This window comes from Papilio machaon, chromosome 10 (assembly GCF_912999745.1).
Source record: "Papilio machaon chromosome 10, ilPapMach1.1, whole genome shotgun sequence".
Lineage (NCBI taxonomy): Eukaryota > Metazoa > Arthropoda > Insecta > Lepidoptera > Papilionidae > Papilio > Papilio machaon.
Genome location: NC_059995.1, coordinates 3,948,319 through 3,963,935, shown reverse-complemented (window position 1 = coordinate 3,963,935; position 15,617 = coordinate 3,948,319). Strand labels below are relative to the sequence as shown.

Below are 15,617 nucleotides of genomic sequence, written 5' to 3'. Positions count from 1 at the left end.
TTTGGTGTAAGTATGATTACGTATAACATGATAAATCTATTACGGAACTAGTTACTTAAATAAACAAAAAACACCTTTATTTCTTAATAGGATAAAGGACAGTAAGTAACAACACAATGAATAAAATTTCAATGTACTTGACATGATGTCATGACATGACATAATTTTAAAATTGTTCATATTATCTTGGCAAAAACATAATTATCCTTCTAGATTAAACAGGAAAATGGAAAGTTAAATCCTACTGGAAAGTTACCTTTAATTGGAATTGAAATATAGCACAAGATGCTGATTTCTTGACTTTAATGCTATCGAAAGATATAGTCTAAGTTCAACCTTGTTGTTATCGGTAGTAAACAGGTTTGTGTAACATTATCTCATTCAGTAATGCAGTGAAAGTTATTTACAAACATGCGCGAGCTCGTAGTGATACATAAATAAATACATATATGTATGTATATCAGTGTCGTTCCGAAACCAGTGAGCCAGATGTGACCATAATCGCGGCGCGTAGGAAAGTGGACACGTTGCATTTTTGCTGATTTTCACTCTCAAAAGCGCTTTCACTGCTTCAACACCCGCTTTGTATTTAAAGCGAGCTCATAAATTCTCTTAATTCCCGTTATAAAATTTATTTTGAAATTCGAATAAAATATGAATTTATAGGCTTATTCAAAATTCTGCTTAATTAATGATGTCGTAAGCCGAAGTTTGCTCGTTTCGGGACGCTTAAAGACCGAGCTATGTCAAAGTGGATTTAGCGTTACGCTGTTTCTTTAACATTATTAATGTTTATCAATTTTATCATGCATTAATAAATAGTGAATGTGCATGACAATAGAATTCACTCTTTACATTTTCGACTTCAATAACTTCAACTTTGAATATTAGCACTGAATAAGTCACGACAATTAATTAATTAGGAACAGCTTAACTCACGTATGATCGTCCGGTGACGGCAATTACCAGTGCGAGACGTGACGCGACCGCGAAGAACTCAAAATAAACAAAGACGCCCTAAAGATGAACCCCCGACGGTGGTCCGAAACTAGTCGGCGCCATCACCGGATGATCTCACATAAGTTCCTAATTAACCAATTCAAAAGTTCAGTTTTGAAATTCGAATCTAAAGTGGTATTTATAGATTAAAAAAAGGAATAATAAACAAATTTCTATTCATAGTCATTATTCAAGGAGGTAAATAACAAAGCCTCAAAAATGTTCATTCCCATTTACGGGCACATTGCATCAATGAGTACTTATTCAATGGAAATATTAACACAAGATGAGTCGAAAAGCTCTGAAAGCTTTCTGCCAAAGTAGACCCGAGCTAATGTTTTGTCCATTATGAACGCTCTGCTCGTGGCCTCGGAAAAAGTGGAAAATATAAATTAAATCCGTCGACGGTAACTGGCTGGGTCATTTTTCTTTATATACTTACGAATAACCTAAAGATTTAAAATCTAAAACTACCTAACGCTTGCAACTTCATCCACGTGGAGAACCATTTAAAAAAAAACTTTTTATAGGCAAAATCACTTAAAAATATTAAAATATATGTACCCAAAGTGTTTCTACTTCAAATAACTTTTCGGTAGAAAAATGTTTTTGTGAAGAAAAAAAATCCACACAAAATTCCATCCAAGACCCAGTCGCTTGAACTGGTTTCAATTTTTCAATAGAAAGTTGAATCCATTAAAGGAAGCGTGAATTTAGAACTAATTATGTTGGGCACGGTCCATTGACCACCCTCAGGTGATAAACGCATTAAATACGATTAAGAGATATCTAATAGGATCCGTTGTATACCTCCCCATAGCCTCCGATCACACTTCGGCCCAATTTTCTCAATTACTAGGATGAAGGAGAAGTAATGAAATAAGAGTAATCATTATCTCATCGCTTATTCCTCCCTTCGCAGACGGCTCAGTAAAATAACGCATTAAAAGACTGCTGCGGATTATCACACAATTTATTCAGGTGCTTAATTTGGGAGACCAACTCCACTTAGGGAACAATTTTATTTCTTTTTTATTTTACTTAATTTGTTGCATATATCTACTAATTTATTCATTTAAAGGTACATACAGTTAGTATTATTACTTTTATTATTAATTATTAGGATTAATTTTAGTATACAATTATACATTTATAATTAGTAACTACGCGACAGATCTTATTAATATTATAAATTGATGAAATTTGGCAGAGATGTAGAATAAAGTCTGGAACAAACATAGGTTACTATTATTACTATTATTTTTTAATTCCGCGCGGACGGAGTGACGAGCGACAGCTCGTTAAAGAATACACCTTAATCAATTGTTAATATGTAACTTTGATTACACTAATATTTATTAACACTTTTGAATGAATGGCTTTTCTACTGGAATTCTTTATATTTATGAAAATAGAAACATTTATCAAGGAATAGGAAATTACTTATATAATTGAAGTTCCCTGACGTGTAGGTAAAAGCTGGTACCGTTCCGGCTTTCCCGGAACCTAGTCATGACAACTTGTACCAAGTTACGTATATAAACGGGTGTATGGAAAGCTGTTTTAGTTAACCGTAAGGAAACTTTCGAGAGCGTCATTGGTGCAGTGGTTAATCACTAGACTTATAAGTAGCCAGGTCTGGGATCGTTCCCCGCCATCTATGAAGGTCTTTTTTTCGATTTTCGAATTTCATATTATGTACCATTATCCGAAGTTCTTGCGGTAAAGGCAAACTGCACATTTCTAAGAAGAAATTCAGAGACGTTTATTTTTAATATCATAAGGAGCGGGAGCTCGTTCGATTGCCACCTATATTCGTCGAAATATCGAAGCGACCGCTGCCTATAAACATCCGCAATTTCAGATGCTTTGCCTACCTCTAATTAACGGAGAAGGGGACGTACAAAATGAGAATCTTTCCCCTTTCTATGCATACACTCTCCAACTCCGTCAAATCAAATTCTCCTTTCCTTATAAGAAAAGGGTGGCAAGGGAAAGAGGACTAACGTTAGGCCTCCGGCACCACACTCATCAAGCGAAACTCGGAATTGCTTCCACTTGACGCCTGTCTTTTGTGTGGTCGTGATATTTCACCGGTCGTGCCGGCCCATTCATGCAACAGATGTAGTTGTTCCTGGCGTCTACCAATGTTAGCAGCGGCGTGCGTGAAAACTAATGCCCTGAACTTAGGTTATTGTCGGGCACTTCGATAGGGACGTAAATGTGCTGACAGGAAGAAAACATTTCGATAATTATTAAACTGCAAATACAAATCCTATCAAACACATAGATTTCATGGTATCCATTAAAGTCCGATCAAGCCGTACGATTTGATCGGTCCGATGTTCCACACGCGGTGACTGCACTCAATCGGATAGCTGGCAGTCCAATCGAAACTTTTGATTAAAATCAAGCAAACCAAGAGCTCGGTGCACTGTTTCCGCTTCAATGCGAATATCTTTATTTGAGTTCCGCAGTTATGTTCAAAATTGGGAAGCTCAATGTTTGTATAATCGATTAACCATGAGTGCCAAGTAACCATTCGCCCTGCTCGAATTTAAGGACATTTTGTACCGTAATATAAAATAATCTATATATATAAAAGAAAGTTGTGTTAGTTACACCATTTATAACTCAAGAACGGCTGAATCGATTTGACTGAAAATTGGTGGGCAGGTAGCTTAGAACTAGGAAACGGACATAGGATAGTTTTTACCCCGTTTTCTATTTTTTATTCCGCGCGGACGGAGTCGCGGGTAAAAGCTAGTCTAATAATAAAGAAATGCAACAATTTAAAAAACGTATTACTGTATACAGAAAATGGCAAACAAAATAAGAATTTACATAAAATATTCCTGATTATTTAACATTATTCAATGACCATACCTTGATTTTTTCGATTTCTACAGACTTTTTATAGGCTTAAGTACATATATCTTTTCAATAAGTTCTGTAACAAAATGAAAAATTAGCGCTTCAGCAAATCAAAAGACAAACGCATTTATTTGCGGTAATATAAACTAAAGCTAGACTATATTAATCATAACCTCAAAAGGAAATACATAAATAGTATGGATTACAACTTTCCACGAATACAGATCAGAAAGTCAGTGAATTTTTCCTGTTTATTTCCTTCAGAAATCAGAAGTATAATCTTTCACGAAAATAGAATAAAAAAACAAAAGTGATTTGGTTATGATCCAATTTCTAAATTACATGAAGAAGTCTATCAAAATACACGTTTTCTTTAAAACATTCCGCACAAAATGGAATAAAAGTAAAACATCAATTCAAAAGTTCATAATACCTTAAAAACAACACATACAAAACTCGTTTAAATAGACATTTTAATGAAGAGGAATTGCAAAAGAAAAGCTCTAAAGACTTACATAGGCTAAGGGTTAAAGGATGGACTGGACTATTCAACCTTTGCAGTTTCATAGGGTCAATTCGGACGGCGCGCGCTCTGATGCGGAAATTCCATTAATGACCGCGAATTAGTGAGCTCCCAGCGATTTTAGATCGTGTCGATTTGGAACATAAATTAGTGCAGATATCCTACCTATCGGTAATGAAGCACTTTACAAATTCGACCAGCAACGACCAGTCGGGTACCGTTTGTAATTTATGTTTGTGAACAATATTAGATGCGGTAGATTATTTTGTTCGTAATTAACTACAAATTACAACTAATAGTTTACAAAAATTACTAGTTACATTGCGTTTTGTTAATTTTAATACCAATATTAATCGACTTTTAGTAGCTTATTTGTTATTTATTATTATTGAATTCCAAATCAATGTTATGCGAAACAAATCTTTAACTCGTTTGTTTAGAGTGCAGTTTTCTTTAAGCTTTTTAAGGAATTTAGAAACACCTGTTTAAAGTTAAGTACAGAACAGGCCCACGGCCCATAAATGCAAGTGAAAGGCAAGCGACCGGAGACAAGTGTCATAGTAACCGCAGTGGACACTTTTGCTTTACAGCATACCGTTAGAACAGCAATAAGAAACAGCGAAACCAATTCTATTCAACTCAAAGAACTATGATTTAGTTAAATGTTAGATGATAAAGGGGAATACTGAATGATGCATTCATGATTGTATTGAATTATTTAAATTATAACTTAAGTTTATACAAAGAACATTAGAAAAATTTATTGGAACGAAGTTCCTTATCGCGCGTTGTGAAAGGGGGCTAGACGGAAAAAATTCTTACGAAAAGTTGTCACGACACTTTTTGCTATAGTAACCATGGAAACGACGTGACAATATATAACGAAAATTCATAGAAATAAAATGTACTTCTTGTGAAGACTTAAGTTTTTTATTCATAGAATAAACATTGGTTCCTTCACTAATTAATCGAAAGGAACTTCGTTCCATCCGGGTGTCCCTTGACACCTCTCAAGTTTTTTTTTAGTTACTAGTGTGGTCTACTACTACATTAATAAGTTGCCAGTAGCATTTTTGTAATCTGTTATCAAAAAACCTAGCAACGTAAAAACCATAAACAAAAATGACCTATAAAATATTACAAAAAAAAAAAACAATACATTTACCCTACCCACAGTGAAAGCGTATGTTAAATTAGATTGATCTACCGTTTTCATAATAAAAGAGTAGGAGCTAATACTTCACACCCTCGCATAATTGCATCAGTTTCGAAGAAGGGATCGCGGGTTATATTTTATTTTGTCAACTCCCTTACACTATGAATGAATCAACACAGTCACAGTAGCAGTCAGTGTATGAAGAAATATACAATTAAACCTGGTGTTATATAAACAATATCGTAAACTAATGATGAACAAAATACAAGACTATATATCCTTATTTTATTTGTGATTTTTTTTTTATTTAAACTCGTCTTCTGGTTCTTCCACAAACAAGTGAAGATTTGCAAAGTTTTTTAGAAGAAATAAACAAAATTAAATATGAAAAGTTAATTTTCTCAACTTCAGCTATTAATTAAATACCTCTGTAAATGATTTCAAATTAAATCTATATATATAAAAGAAAGTCGTGTTAGTTACACTATTTATAACTCAAGAACGGTTGAATCGATTTGACTGAAAATTGGTGGGCAGGTAGCTTAGAACCAGGAAACGGACATAGGATAATTTTTACCCCGTTTTCTATTTTTTATTCCGCGCGGACGGAGTCGCGGGTAAAAGCTAGTTAAGTATAAAATTAACAATATCTATTTGTTAAAATCATTCATTAGGATTTCATATCAAGTCTAGACTTCAAATAGTTCAAGTGAAAGTTGTGTAGAGTAGAGAAAATGTATGTAGATGGTTTAAAATTATAAACTGCAACTTTCTCATTACATAATGTCATTTAAGTATCAAATCCATTGATCACAACGCAACGGTCAAACTAGAAAGCACTATGTTGAGACAATAGCATTTATCATGTTACAATAAATTATTCACTTTGATAATAACCTAAACACAACATAAAAGGAACGCCACCTACGGGATGCATTTAAAAACAATGATTTTTTGTTAATTTGAACAAAATAAAATCTGTTTTATATGACAAATTCTCATTGTATGATGAAAATATCGAAAAAATTATTTTGTAATGTAAAAAAAAACATTATGGCGAGTGGGATTCGAACTTTGATTTCACTAATTTAGAATTTTATGGATTATTTACAAAATGTGTATTTTGCCACGATGTTAATTTATACATTGCAGTAAGCATTCGGTTACAATACTCATACTGCCAGTTAAAATCTCGCCATAAGACTATTGTAATGAACCATAATTTCCTAGTACAAGCTTCCAGATTTTTTTGAAATGGTCACAGCATACATAGGTAAAATAATCTGCTAATGTTGTGTATTTTGTAATTTTCCATTTTGTTAAAATGTAACTTAAACTTTAACTTGCATTTAAGATACAAAATATAGTAACATATTTTACTGCAACATAATAAAACTTAAAAAATACTTCGACAATTCACAAATTGTAGCTTATTCATACGTCAATCATTTATTATACTATAGAGATATTACAAAGAGTGGCCGTGACCTGTACTCGAAATAGTGATGAGTTCGCCGAGGATCATTAAGTCAAGTATAAGTCGGATATTTGCATATTGTTTGTAATTCTTCTGTCCGTACGGACCGGATTACTGAGCGATTTGCATAACACACAATGTTTTTGTACTAGCCAGTCTTGTTTTGTGTTCAAGTAAACTTTAATTTATCAATTTTTTTTTTATGAGAATCATAAAAATATAATAAATTTAATCAAGGCCAAATTTACTGTGCATTTCAAATATTAATGTACGTACGTACGTACATCAATAACACTGACCTGTCAAAAATCACTAAAAAAGTAAAAACTTAAATTTTTAGTAGCTTTTCTATTTTGAATTAAAATTATTATTTTGTTTCAATCCTTGGCATATAAAATGTACGATACTTTGTTTCTACTTCCTCAGTAAACAACATTTCAAAGCTTTTACGGAAACAAACCCATTCACACGAAAGCTCAGTACATATAATCCTTTAATTAAGTTGTTCTAAATATATGCTTGGGATTATGTATTAGCTTGATATTGTAGAAGTGTCTAACATTCGATTTTAATTTAAAATACATTAACTCAAAATATATGTAAATAATACTTCAATACCTTTCGATATACATCCATGTACAAAAATTTTTAGAGTTCCATTTTTAAAGTTTAGTTTAAAAAAACATAATCAATCTTTGTTACTTCTAACTTACTCAACTTTGTACACAACACACTTTTGTAAAAAAAAAAATGAAAACAATCCGATGCCTTATATTTCACATTTATAAGGCCAAACAAAAAGAAACAAAACAAAAAAAAGGCAGCTGAAAACCCTGTCCCTGCTTGTCCCTGCTTCGTTGAGCTGGCTCCCTTTTGCCACTTTTTGGCACTTTTTTGATTGTATATTTTATAAGTATTTTTTTTTCTTTCTTCTTTCTTTCTTTCTTTCATTGCATTTACATTTACATTTAATATGATAAACGTTGGTTGATTCTCGATATTTCATATATTCGTATAAGGAAAAACTGTCAGTAGGTAAGGATGAAACTGCTCATTCGAAATTCGTGTTCAACCTTGTGTGAGAGCACGACTTGAATATGTCAGGAGGCTCGCGAGGACGGCATGATTATGTCGCAAAAATAAAAGAACGCATTCAGAAAAATATGCAAAGTGTCTCGTGGACCACATTTGAGGTATGAAGTGTGAGTTAAGAAGGGGAAAAAAGGTGAAATTTGAAAAAAGGAGATTACGTTTTGTCGATTTAAAGATAAAAAGAACGCTGGAAGATGTTAACGTTTCAAGCTCAGGTGGAGGTCAGATTAGGTCAAACAAGTGTACTCTCTCTTGAAAAGATTCACTTAAACATTGAAGAACATAGACTATAAGAACAATGATTATTTTGTTAATTGCCAGTATTATAGACGAAATATAAAGCATGAAACGGGAGCTTGTAAAGTTAATGTTATTTAAAAGCCTTCCTCGAATTATTGTTTCTATTTTGTTTTATTTATACATATGTGTTGCAACCTGCTATTTTTTGTGAACAATTATAATAATTATGCAAGTCACGTTGTTAACAAACCAGTTTGTCGGCGTGAGGATAATTCGAGAGTCTATATTTGACCGAATTCTTTAAGTGAACGTCAAGGTCATTTTTTATACTTCATGTTGTGTTAACATTATTATTATTTACATAACTTACTTAAGAAGTTTTTAAATTTTATACATAAACCAACTCTAATAAAAAATTAGTCGTCATTTTTAAACAAAACCACAGTTTAAGATTTGTATTCATTTACGTTTCTAAATTATGATACAATATTCGTTTCAATAAGACTGTAAAAAAATATCTCGCAAAGTTCATAAATATTAATGAAATTTTGCTAGATAATCTTTTTCAAATTACTTAATTAGAAAAATAACAATTGACAGCCGGCGATATGAACACTTTATAAGCAGACAATGAAACAAGGCTACTAGCCGTTTAGTACGTTGGCATACAATATACTCTGCGCCAAAGTAAAAGAAATAAAACAACAAAGTGCCATCAGCAGCTGCCGACGCGACGCTCGCGCACTTCGTATTAGCGCAACTTATTGAATTTGTGCATCCTCGTAATTTGCTATTTACCAACTTCACGCTTTGTATTAAACGTCTCAACAAGTTCATTTTCTAATAACTATCTCAACAATATGTGCTTCCATTCTTCTACTAGTTTCTACTTTTTATTTTATTTTATATTACGTTTTAATTTTTGAGCCAAAATATCTCTCGTATATATATAGTGTAGCTATATACATACAAACGTGAGTTTTAACTGCCTACAATACGTTTTGTAAAACATTTCGTTCTTTTCATTCTCTTTAGAAAAACAGAGATAGGAATAACAGTTTATGTATTTGCTCTACAATAATAAAATTAGTATACACAGTTATTTTTACCCACAAGGTACACCTTTCAGACAATTTTTATAAAATCTTAGCTTATTTTGGCGATATTTTTAATAATTTCAAAAACAGATGAGTGACCAGCATTGATCGGGCGTATCTACGAGTATAACGGTATATTTCGAATACCGACGCGTGTACTAACGGTTCAATCTCAGTAACAACGATGTACGAGACATCTCCAACTGGCCTAGCACACATACCACACGCGCAAAAAACTCTAATCAACAGTAATCAAGAAAACAATCACAGAACACAATCAAGAAAACAATACATGTTGATCACGACTGTACCTTATCAGATCTTAATAACGTGTCAAATTTAATATCATGATTGTACATCAAGATAAAACCTCTTTTTCTCTAGTACATATAGAAAAGGTCTATTGGTTTATTTTTTAATTTTTAAATATATGTATTTCAAATGCTATTTCAGTAATAAACTTCTACAGTTTACAACCTTTAAATTGCGTTAAATCTAGCAACATGTTTATTCTAACGTAAACAACATTATCCAGGCAATATCAATAAATCCCGTTTTCGTAGTTTTACAGTGGCGTAATTTACGACACCTGCTACAGTTTCATTTAGTGCGCATTAAATTCTCTCGCTTTTTTAGTCGGATATTTCAGTTCACATTTCCTCAGAGTTACGAACCGTTTAAGTTAAATAAAGTGATTTTTATAAAATGTAACTTGTAAACTTTTCGAATTAAAGTTATTCAATTACTCGTTGGTATTAATTATAAAAGTAACACCTTCAAATCAATATCCTGAAGTAAGTTTGTTTTTAATTTTATTAACATAGAGGGTGTAAGTTGTCTTCTTCGTCGCTGCAATCTTTCCAATAAAATAAATGGTTGCAAAAGCGTTGCTGTAATATGAATCTACATTAAATTGGAATATCTCTACACTATTATTGCATAGTTTCAAATATCCATATTTATTGTATCAAAGATTTTTTCACAAGTAATATCTGTAGCTAATGTTTACGAGCTAAGTTTCATACAACTATGCAATTAAGATTTCATCCATTTGACTTCGTATTACAAATAGTGTTTCGTAAACTCTGTTGCAGGTAGTTATTAATCAGAAATCGGTTGTTGTGGCGTAAAAATTGAGAGTGCACGCAATATTACCTATAGTTGGACGTGACTGAAAAGTCTAGACTAGGTCACCATAGCTGGTGTATTACGTTACGTTATGTAATTTTTATGAAGTTGTAACGAATGTTTAATTATAGCAAAAATGAAGTAATTTTATAACGTTTACTCAAGCCACGGTTCACTTATTTCGGTACTTAGACCACTTAAGTTGACTCTACTAGTGTGACTAATATCTAGATACTCGTATCTTGGTATTAAAAAAGGTAAAAAATCAGGCTCTTAGAGTTGGTTAAAGAACGTGAAAGCAATAAAGAAAGACCAAATCAAAAAAATATCTGCAAGTTCACTTTTTTCTATTCTGCTAATTGCTATAAAAGACATCTATTCTTAAACGTCTTGAAATGAAATTCGCTTAAAGTTTTCTAGACTGATGAATAGTGCTAATTTTACAGTCGTTTATCTGCCGCGATAGTCTGACTTTAACCTTTACATATAGATAAAGGCGAATTTCGTAGGCAAAGGGTCAGCCGAGAGTTATGTATTTGCCTCTAAATCGGAACAGTCGAATCCGTTAACAGTCCGACGTTGATAAAAGTGGTCCTCAGTTACACCGTTTGCCCTGTTATAACAAATGGAAATCATTAAACACTTTCTGTGTTGTGTTTCTCAACAATAATGATAACATTTTGATGTGATCTTGTTACAAAAAACTACCACAATCGGATTAAAGTTAAAATCTGTTACATCACTATGGATTCTTTTATCAACGCTAAAATAAATAAAGTAATAGTGCATTTGTACGGTAAATATCCAAAATATCGAATTGGAAAAATTCTATTTGAATTTGATCGCTAATTAAAGGTTATCTCATATTCAGAAAAAATAATATTATATGATATTTTATAAAGGTTTTTATACAAAGAACAAGATGCATAATGTTGAGTTTGAGTTGGTTTACTAAAACATATATCTTTGTTCATATCAAAATGTATATGTTAAATAGTTCTCAATGTTGACTGTGTAAATAGAGTCATTATTAAGACGTCCCGCCCCTGTCATTAATCTCATCTATTTCGCTAGCCAAGTCACGATGTATTGGGGGAAGTGAGGAGAAAACTTAGGGCGGAAAGGTTCCTCGAAAATAGCCTCTGCCACTAAATTGCCCTGTGAACGGGGAATTTAAAAATTGGATGTTTCTTCTTCGCTTAAAATTGTAATTTATTTTGATTCCCAAATGGTGAAAAAAATTACGAATAATTGATAAATTGAAACAGTAATGTCTACTAACAAAAACTTTATTCAAATTATTATACAACATTATTGTAGAATATTGTGATTGATTTAGTTGTCAGAGGTTTACAAAGTTTTTCTTGGAAACAGTGTGTGTGCAAATACTAAAATGATAAAAGTAAATTTTGTTAATATCTTGCGAAATATGACCTTGATTTATTTTTGTTTCATTTAGATACTTTGAACCAAGAAATTTCCTAAGGATTTATAAAAATAAATATAAACGTCTCGAACTCACTATAAAGATCTCAAAATAAAAATTGTTACAATATTGTGTAAAATTTTCATTAATATTCATACAACAATAAATATAAATTGATCACTCGGCCTATGCAGATGAGAAAGCTTTCGTGTTCGCCGAACGTTATTAGAATTTAATTATGTATCCTATAAAATGCCAATAGGTTTTTTATAATCCAATAACAGAGTAAATTGAGTAAAAGACGTTTTTGGAACAAGGATCATTCCAATAGCTTTTTTTTTAAATTTCCCATGACGACGGTTGACAAGAGAATGTGTCCTTTTTGTAGTGTAGATAAATCATTTCTCGTGTCCCTATTCACTAAATTGGATTTTGCTTCTTTAAACAAAGGTTAGGTACATAATCAAATTCATACTTTACTCAGAGGAAAAGATTCTACAACGAATAAAATAGGCTGTCATTTGTTTACATTGACCTTTGACATTTTACTTTAAAATAGTTGTTTAATGTTTTAGAAAGTTATTGTTAAGCAAAAACTACTTTCACAAAATAGATTTTTCTTTAAGAAGAGTCAATTTAACACCAGAATGATAATTTTAAGATAACACATACATCGTAATGATCTTTTGTATTCCAAGAAACTTAACAGTTATGTCATAAAGGTATTAACACGTTTTCTCCGGAAATACATTTCGATAACGAGTGAAATTGTTAAAAGTATTTTTAAATTGTACTGCTGAACCGAATTTAATTGAAAATATAACTACAATTTTGACATAATTTAGTAATATTATTTTAAACCCCGAAAATATAATTGTTTATTAAAAATCCAAATCACGAAGACATCACTGTTAATATCGAATGTTAATATGTTGTAAGACTAAGCAATAAGATAGAAAAAATTCAGAAATCGAAACTGAATTATCCATATACTAGCTGTCGCCCGCGACTCCGTCCGCGCGGAATAAAAAATAGAAAACGGGGTAAAAATTATCCTATGTCCGTTTCCTGGTTCTAAGCTACTTGCCCACCAATTTTCAGTCAAATCGATTCAGCCGTTCTTGAGTTATAAAAAGTGTAACTAACACGACTTTCTTTTATATATATATAGATTAAGACTAATTTAATATTGGCATTAAGTTGTATAAAAGAAAGAACGAAAGAAAATCCATTAGACGTTATTCAAATTGGAACCCTTTCATTATCATGATTCCATTTCAATACTATCAATATGATTGCACAGTTTATTTCGCATGTCATGACTTAACTTTTTTAAAAGCAATATTTTAACAGAATCATAAAATAAATGGCCACACACTACTATTATCTGGGTTAATGTGTTGTAAGATACCTTGCAACTGCAGTTTTGCATTTAAACCTATTTACGATGACTAATATTGTGTAGTGCACCATTTTACACTTAAGTAATTGACTTAAAAATATATTATGTTACAATCCATTCTCAATGAACAACTCTATTATATTCCTACCCACTTTTAAATAGTCTATTATTTAATAGGCATTCAATTTCAAACTATTTCTTTTACTTAATTGCTCTTATTACGAAAACATACCAGATTTTTTTTCCTACATGCTTCAGACTAGTAACCCGCATAATATTCAAACGAGAAGACAAAAAGGAACTTGCTGATAGTAGACCTTTCTACTACTGAAAAGAAAATGAAAATTACTTCAGTAGTTTTTTTAAATAAATCTGAGCAATAAATTAATCTTGTTCGTATTGGTATAAACAAATGTCAAAGATAGACATTTGTCATATTGAAAGGGATATAAAATCTTATGGGATTTAAACATATTTTAGATATACATGATAAAAATAGTTTTAAAAAATTCTTATGCTTTTAGAATTAACTATGCAAAAGTAGGGTGCAACCGTGCTGACCTTATGATATACCATTTTTTATTTTCTTACTCATGAATACTTGAGCTATATCCTCCCCTATTGTAACAATTTATTGCATACTTAGAGCCAATCTACATTTTTTTATTGCTTAAAAAAATCGAAAACGCCAACCGAAATGCAAGTTAATACTCAACTTCATAATTTATTTTCATGTTTAAGCATTTATTAAGTCACTTACCGTTTATCGTAATATTAACATGCACTTCAATACTCGAGACACAGTTTTATGAATCAAAACTGCGCTGATATCGAAACAAGTTCAGATAAGTTTATAAGTTTTCACTTTCAAATATCATCGGCCCACTTAGTCACTTCATACGTTTTTGTATCCATAAAAATCACATCCAAGTCAATCGAACTCACTAGCTATGAGTTCATAATGTTGCGAATCGAATTTTTTTTTCAATACTTTAAATACGCGGTGAAACTTCGCCCGAAAGGGAAACCTGTAGTAGAGGAACGCAATCTAGCATCGAACGTGCACGCCGCCCGGCCGCAGAGCAGCGACTGTGATAACGACACTTCTTGCGAATAAACCTACGGCCCTCTCCATAGTCAGCGTATAAGCTCGCCTCTCTCTCGCCGCTCCTCCGTTACGCTTAACCCATCCAAATTGCAAACTAATATAAACTCTATCACGATAACTTAAGGTATAAACTCGTTTACCGGACACGGTTCCCGAACTCGCCTCGTTCGTATCGCGTAACGAGTTTACGGTACGTAAATCGTAGTACATTTGTTTTTGAGCCTGGCCAAAGTAATCCAGTTCTTCGCTCGGTGTATCGCAGAGCACTTTTTCCCGAATCATTTATCCAATAAATAGAGCCTTCTTTTTGTGCAACCTGCCGCCCGGTAGCCTATGTAGGGAACTCGAAATAACCGCTATGGACAAGATGCCAACTTTCTAAACTAAACCTATAAGACCGTTCTATTGGGACGGTGAATTACGTTATTTTTATTGGAACTCAATAGAGCCGGGACAACAATAATAAAGCATTTGGATGATTGGATTCCCCGCAACGAGACGTGTCGCAATATACCATAGAGTTTTTGCATCACATTCTCGTATTCTAGATAATGCAAGAAACGCTTTTGTATTAGTTCGGCATCAATTAGAAGGCTGTGGTCGAAGCCCCACAACACCTCTACAAATTGGATACGAGTCTGTCAAAGTGGATAATACTTCTTGGTGAGGGTTACTTTTGTTGCTTTAGAGGCTGTTTCCTAAGTAACAAAACATAAAAATAGGTCACGTTTTAACGTATATTGAAATTTCAATCTATAGTTACCACTATAGATATCACATTCGATAAAAATTTAATCCGTACGAAAAAGATACAAGAACGCTCTATTGTAGCGTCGCCAATATTGAAAACCATAAACCCTTTTTCGAAATCCCGTGACTGTTGCAAAAATAGGTCAGTGATATTCTAGCTGTGAATTTCCACTGCTAAAACATTTGAATGTGTTTTCGAAGTGAATGTAAGAGAAGAGAACATGTTTAAATATAGTTTTTAACAGTGGAAACCCACGGTAATATAGTATATCATTTTTACGTAGTTCGTGAGAGCTTTATATCGTGTCTAGTTTAATGTAAGTAATGTAACCCAAAACATTTTTA

At 32.4% G+C, this 15,617-nt stretch overlaps 1 protein-coding gene across 2 annotated transcripts in view; it reads right to left on the bottom strand.

Annotated features, from left to right (window-relative positions):
• The window catches only part of LOC106710152, a 125,364-nt gene extending 110,856 nt beyond the window's left edge, over window positions 1–14,508 (bottom strand). For both annotated transcript variants that reach the window (XM_014502141.2, XM_014502143.2), the window contains exon 1: window positions 14,175–14,508. The gene's annotated coding sequence lies outside the window, so the exon portion shown is untranslated. The remainder of the gene's footprint in view (window positions 1–14,174) is intronic.
• Window positions 14,509–15,617: the final 1,109 nt, after the last annotated feature.